At 28.3% G+C, this 7,485-nt stretch overlaps 1 long non-coding RNA gene across 1 annotated transcript; it reads left to right on the plus strand.

Annotated features, from left to right (window-relative positions):
• Nucleotides 1–1,405: 1,405 nt before the first annotated feature.
• On the plus strand, nucleotides 1,406–5,003 carry LOC147809424 (uncharacterized). Its single transcript, XR_015433756.1, has 3 exons — nucleotides 1,406–1,478; nucleotides 3,939–4,088; nucleotides 4,880–5,003. It is a non-coding gene; the product is annotated as an uncharacterized LOC147809424 (long non-coding RNA).
• The last annotated feature ends 2,482 nt before the right edge of the window (nucleotides 5,004–7,485 follow it).

The following is a 7,485-nucleotide window of genomic DNA, read 5'->3' on the forward strand; positions in this document are numbered from 1 at the left end:
AATAATAATAAACTAAACTATTATAAATAATTTTGAAAAAAAAAATCGAAAATTTTGAATTGCGCATTTAAGTCTTAGACGCTCAAATCTAAATTAATTTAGATTTTAGATCGCTTTTTTTTCGGTGGTTATCTTCCTACGAATTTCCATAGTTTTAAAAATCCCAATGGTTTAAGCACGACATAATTATGATGCTTGAATTTCGAACTTTAGAAAAAACTTTTGAAATTCATAATTTGTGCCCATTTCATATTCAATCCAAAAGACTCGATCGTGCTTTAGAAGGCTATATTGTCTGATTTCCATGTACATGTGTTTCTTAAAATACTCTTTATATTTATTTGTTTCAATTTTATCGTAAATCCAAGCTGTTTCTCACTCTTTTTTTTTTTTTTAACTATGGTTTTTAAAATCCCGATATTTTTTAATGTGTACGACACTCGAATCGGGCGCTTTATTTGCGCTGATTTTATCGAAAAACTAAGAGATTATTATTATTATTATTATTTTACTCTTCTATCGTTCTTTCAACAGTTACTGCTACGCTTTTCCACGAGGTTTCAAAAATCCTGATTATTATTATTATTTTTTTTTTAATCCGGTGCTACACCCTTATGAAAATTTAAGGTATATTTAAGGATGATTTGAGGTATTTTTGAGGTATTAAGGTTGTTTTGAGGTATATTTGAGGTATATTTAAGGTTGCAGAGAAAACAGAAATAAAAATTATACCTCGTAAAGGTTGTAATTAAGGTGTACGAGGTTGATTTATATATACTTCAGCTTGTTTTGAGGTTGTTTAAAATTCACTTCAAATCATCCAGACTGATAAGGTGATTTTTAAGGTATACCAGGTTTATTTTCTTACATTTGTAACAAAAGAGGTATTTTTGAGGTGTAAAATTTTTTACCTTATTTCAACTAAAAAGAGTGAGATATTTATTGAGGTATATGAAGTCATTTTATTTATACCTAAGCTTATTTTGAGGTTGTTTTAAATTCACTTCAAATCAACCAGACTGATAAGGTGATTTTTAAGGTATATCAAGTTGATTTTCTGATACTTGTAATAAAAGAGGTATTTTTGAGGTATAAAAAAATTGACCTTATTTCAACTAACGAGAGTGAGATATTTATTGAGGTATATGAAGTCCTTTTATTTATACCTAAGCTTATTTTGAGGTTGTTTAAAATTCACTTCATATCAACCAGAATCATGAGGCAGTTTTTAAGGTTCACCAGGTTGTTTTTTTTACACTTGTAACAAAAGAGGTATTTACGAGGTATAAAAAATAAAATTTTTTTCAACTAAAGAGAGTGAGGTCTTTATTGAGATGTATGAAGTCATTTTATTTATACCTAAGGTTGTTTTAAGGTTGTTTAAAGTACACTTCATATCAACTAGCTCACTTCCCAGAGTTCCGTGTTAGCCGGCAAATGGCGTGTGTGTTTACAATCGAAAGTTTCTTTAAAATTCGGTAAGTGTGCGTGACATTTATTAATTTAGCTTTGTCACTTTTAATCAAATATGCCTCAACTTTCAAACTTAAATTTCATTATTTTTGTTTTAAAGACGCGTCCTGATCTTACATTATTTAAGTCGGAGGATATTCTTTGAGGCTATTGTTGTAGGCTTAGCAATAAGACAGATCAATCTAAATATTTCTCGTCACTGTTTAGGGTAACGTTACTGGTGAATCGTTACAGCAGGTTACGCACAGTATATTTTATTGTTTGTAATTTATTCAAATATAACTATTCTTTTTGTTTTGCTTAAATGTATATGTTTTAACGTAGCAGTATGCAAGCTGATTGAGTAAAAGGTTCATAATTTCTCTTATAAATAAATCACTGAAAATTGAAAGTTAACAGTTTCTATATATTGCAGGTAATAAAACAAATAAACAATACTATTGTAAGGAACGAAATGCATATTTGTTGCCTTCAACAAAAATCTAACATACATATTTAACTAATAAAATAAACATATACAATAAAAATTGCAATCAGGGTAAATACATCACACAAAAATTTTAATATTTCTTCAAAAGTTGCATTTTCATAAAAATATATATTTACAAACATGAAGAAAAAAAACAATCCTGTTTTTCGAAGTAAATATTCATTTTTTTAAATTAATGTTTACTATTAACAGGTGGTTCTAAGGTAGGAAACAAGTTTACCATATCAAATCAACAAATTTCATTAAAAAATATATGAGAATTCCTAATAAAATCTGAAATTTTTTTTTAATAAAAATATATGTAATATGAGATAAGATTCAAGCTAATTTTAGTGAACTAATTTTTTAACCCCCCTCAAATTAATAAAGCAAACTTCATAAATTTTCATAATCTGAAAAATATTTTGTTTTTAAACTCCAGAAATGATGAGAAATTGGAAATTCTAACATTATCGCAGAGAAAGAAAAGAATTTTTTTTATTTTTAAATGTGCAGAGTAAATAAAAATATAACGCTAATAAATAAAGAATTTTGAAAATTAAATTCTAATAACATTAAATTATGTAAGGATCACAGAAAACTATAATATCAATGAAAAAAAATCAGAACCGAATAATTTCGGTAATAATAAGTGATTGATATTAGCAGCGATTACATTATATATAAGCGGGGATTACTGAACTTACATATACATTGCCTCTAGAGAGAAAAAAGTTATTCTAATTCTAGATTGTTCACCACATTAGCAAAATAAATTTTTCCAGTGTCATCGCACTGGATGGAAATACAAACAGAAGATATATTTGTCACAGGAATTAAGTTAAAGTTGCCAGAATTAGTTACTTGTGTAATATGGCTTAGTTCAACATTAAAATTAAGATTAAGAGAACGCATCTTTTCACCAGAAATCATTTCTTCAATAACACCATAATAATTCCAGCAACAGCATATTGAATTCTGACAAGTACAAGTTACTAAAATTTTTACGAAGAAATTAATGCAGCCTAGTTTAAGTTTACTTGCCCTTTTATACATAAGCTTGGTTTAGTTGAGTATCTTAAAAGTATTTGTATGTGTATCACCTATTAAATAATATCTGAAGTTAGTTAGCAAAAAGGCAACTATAGAGGTAAAGGAAAACTGGCACCCACTTAAAAAATTCTCATGCAAAATTCAAACTTTTTGTCCGTTTAGTCCACTAAGGCAACTCCCCGCTCTTCCGTGCCACAGGTCCTGGGTTCGATCCTTGGGCCGGGCAAGGTTGACTCAGCCTTTCATCCCTTCAGTGGGTCGATAAATGAGTACCAAGCATGCTTGGGAACTAAACACTGGGGGTTCCGCGTTCGGCTGACCACCTAACCGGAACATCTGCTCCTGCATCCCAGAGCCCAAGGTCAAGAAAACTGAAATGGGCACAGTAGACCTTGGCCCTCTATGGGCTGTCGCGCCACTGTGTTTAGTTTTATTTTAGTTTTTAGTCCGCTAAGGCAAAATCTTGAATATTATTCTAGATCAACATGATGCAGTTTAATATTTTGGAATGATTTTCAATTTATTTTTAATAAGACTCGTGAAGACTCGTAAAGAGACTAAAAGAACATGAAAACTTTTCGTATAAATAGTGTGCTCTAATAAAATAGTTTTTATCCTTAATCCACAAAGAATATTGTATAAAACAAATTTACTGAGACAGCTATTCCAAAAAAATAATTTTATTATTTCAATTAAATATTAAAATCATTTTGGTGAACCTATACTTAATCTGCTTATATTGTAGTTAAAAAAGTTTAAAAGTATTATTGACTCTGGATTTTTGTTGTCAACATTAGTAACTTATCAAAGTTATATAAATATATATTTCAATTTCCTTCAATTTCTTAAAAAAAAAATCTCATCTGAAAATTTCCAAATGAAACTTGCTATGCAACTTTTATATAACTTGATTTTACTCAACTTGAACATGCAACTTTTACAGAGCTGCTCCGTAAATGGCATCCAGAATTTCAAGGTTTGAATAAGGCTGTCAATAATACGTGCTCTGCAGCTAGGAGGAAGTGGAGACTAGTAACTGGAGAGCCTTCCCCTGGGAGTAACTCTAAATATACACCAAAAAGAAAAAAGACAAGTAAATTATTCTCCTTTGATTCAATGAAATCTTTTCACCTAAAAAATTACTGATAAAGTTTGCATGATCTTTGATTTTTGAAAACATTATTTTATAGCATTATCTTAAATTATTCTCTCAGGCAAGTAAACATATAAACTTAATGTTGCTTTTATTTCGATGGGGCATGAAAAACACAAAACATTGATGTTCTACATTCTTTTATTAAAAGATGATTGATTCTTGATCACATTAAATAAAAGGTTGAAAATGACCTTTTGTTTTTAAAAACCTTACGCGATAGACAATTATTTTCGGAATCAGCAGCATTGAGAATTGGTTTTAGTACAATTTCTTTTGCGAAATTGGACTAAAAATTTAAACAAGCAGGCCAGTGTAATTGAATTTATTCAAAATTTGCTGAGAAAAAAATTTAAATATCAGCATAACAATCCATAATTAAAAATGGTCGGTTGAATTATTGGAAAATTAAGAATTTCAATAAGCGTGTTATTTCTACAGCAGTTTTTATATGCATCTTATAGAAAAATTAGCTTTTTTAAGTGATATGTTTAAACAGTCAAAATAAAGAATTGAAATATACTGGAAGGAGAGTTTTGCAGGTCATTATTATTATTCTTATTCATCTGCTGTTACTAAAGAAACCATTTATTTATTCAAAATTGAATAGAAATAATAATAAAAGGTGATTTATGCAACGAAATAAGCTTTAAAATATTATTCTAATCTTTTAAAATTTGTCATTATCAATGTAAATATGACTCTCGCTAATTCAAATTTTTTATTTATAGGTTCCAATGCTCCAAATAACGTAAGCACAGCAAACTTGCAGAAGAAGCAGAGTAATTGTCAAGAATTTTGATTTCTTGAACGAAAAATTAATTTTTTTTTGTTAATAAAAGTTTTTATTTGTAAGCTGGCTAAATTATTTAAATTTGCTGTTATTTCGCTTTTACAAAAAATTAGCGCCTTTAACATCTGTTCTATATAAATGAGTTCCCACATTTTTCTGAAACAAATGTATCCTCTTTTCACGATAGTTTAATTGAAATTATTAAAATTACAGAAACATTTGAAATGTTCTTTTAAGGTTTATGAGTCAGCATACTTAACATTATTCAACTCTACATGTTAATTCAAGATTAATAAATTTTATGAACTATTTAATTGCAAATTAGCACAAGGTTCACAAACTATAAATTAAAGGCGTTAAGTGAAAATTCCTATTTTGAATTGTGTGAGGAAGAATACATTCCAATGGGTTGTATTTCAAAATTAAAGGAAGATATATTCTTTGCATTGCATTTTACTTTTCTTCACACAATACATGGAAATCAGTCGAAAATTCTTTCGAAAGAAAGATTCATCCGTATTCCGCCTATGTGTTTAGAAAATAGTTTCTTAGCATCAGGATTAGCAGTGAAAATTAAGACAGACCGTAAAAAGTTAATAAGTAATTACCACCTAATGTGTAACATTAAAAACTCCATCAGAGTGATAAATACCTCTACAAGTGAAAAGATATATATTTTAGGTTAAAAATTAGCAGTCTAAGGAGAAACATTTTAATTATATTTAATTACCAGCATTAGCATAAAAAAATATAACCTGAAGGGAAAAATGGCATATTTTAGTTTGATTAAAAAAATTTCCTTTACAAGCATAAAAACTTATATTTGAGGTGAAAAATAATACACCTTACGTTAGTAAAAAATCACCTTTCCAACTATCAAAAATTACACCTGAGGTAGATTTGAAATAACCTGAAGAGTAAAATGACATGCCTCAGGTTGAAAAATATATACCTCTACAAGCATAAAATTAGATACCTGAGGTTGAAAAATAATTACCTGAGGTCGAACAACATACACCTGAGGTTGATTTATAATAACCTAAAGTGTAAAATGACACACCTTCGGTTGTTGAATAAATACTTCCACAAGTGTAAAAAAATATATTTCAAGCTGATAAGTAATAACCTAAGGTCGAACAAAATACACCTGAGGTTGATTTGAAATAACCTGAAGTGTAAAATGACACACCATACGTTGAAAAATATATATCTCTACAAGCATAAAATTAGATACCTGAGGTTGAAAAATAATTACCTGAAGTGGAACAAAATACACCTGAGGTTGATTTATAATAACCTGAAGTGTAAAATGACACACTTTAGGTTGTTGAATAAATACTTCCACAAGTGTAAATAAATATACTTCAAGCTGATAAGTAATAACCTAAGGTTGAAAATGAAACACTTTAAAGTAGTAAATATCTACCTCTCCCAAGATGTAAAATTAAACACCTCAAGTTGAAACATATATACCTCTGGAGATATATATTAAGGTATATTTGAGGTTGGTTTTGAGGTATTCATTTGCACCCTTTTCAACCTCAACGACGTCTTTAAATAACAACCTCCTTTATACCTTTAAAATATACCTTGTTTATACCTCATTTATACCTCGATTTTTTCATAAGGGCAGCGACTTTCGAATCAGTCATTTTAATGATCACCTTAATTGACGTGCTTTGTACCGTGCTTTATTCTTGTCGTTGTCGCTTATAACAGTTGGGCTGAAAAGTTCGTAGGCTGACACATAGATGAGGCTACTATTCAGTTATAAATTTGACAGCTGTTGGACTAACAGTTTGTAAGATATAGTATTTTTAGTGAAGCAACATTTGTTAGTTTAAAAACAATGGATAAAAACGAACTTTAATTGATGTGATTTGTACCGTGCTTTATTCTTGCCGTCTATAACATACATGCTATTTTTAATTTTTTTTTTAAATCTTTATATTTTTAATACAATATATTACAAAATATGATATTTGATTGCCGTTTTTTAAACTGCTTACTGCTTTTGAACTTTGTTTCTGATTTTTTGTTGCTTTAAAATTGGTTTTAAGATTTAACATTCATAAAATCTCTTATAATTCACTAAATATAAATGTCTTTAAGTTAAAAATATACTGAACTGAATTCCAACTGAATCTTAAATCTTATTTTGAGCTATAATGCGTTTGTTTTATTTTGAACAATATACAATTTCTTGAATTAAAACATTTAGTTTGCATTTATGTTGTTATAAAATATATATATTTTTTTTGCCTTAATTAAAAAACATTTCAGTTAATTTATTTTAAAATAAACTTTTGTTTTACGTTCCAATATAGTATTACGCTCCAATAACTAAGTTAGCCGGAAAAAAGAACAAAAATTAAGATAATAAAAAAAGAAAATTACTTAAAAGAATTTAATTTTATGCAAATATATCAGTAGTTGACGTAATAAAAGGAATTGTGTCTGAAACAATGATGCTTACAAAAAAAACACTGCATTGTAAAGGTTGTGCACCTCTGCATGAAGTACAATAAAAATAATTTTTTTTCT

Source organism: Parasteatoda tepidariorum, chromosome 5, assembly GCF_982258835.1.
Source record: "Parasteatoda tepidariorum strain Cologne lab strain chromosome 5, Ptep-v5.0, whole genome shotgun sequence".
Lineage (NCBI taxonomy): Eukaryota > Metazoa > Arthropoda > Arachnida > Araneae > Theridiidae > Parasteatoda > Parasteatoda tepidariorum.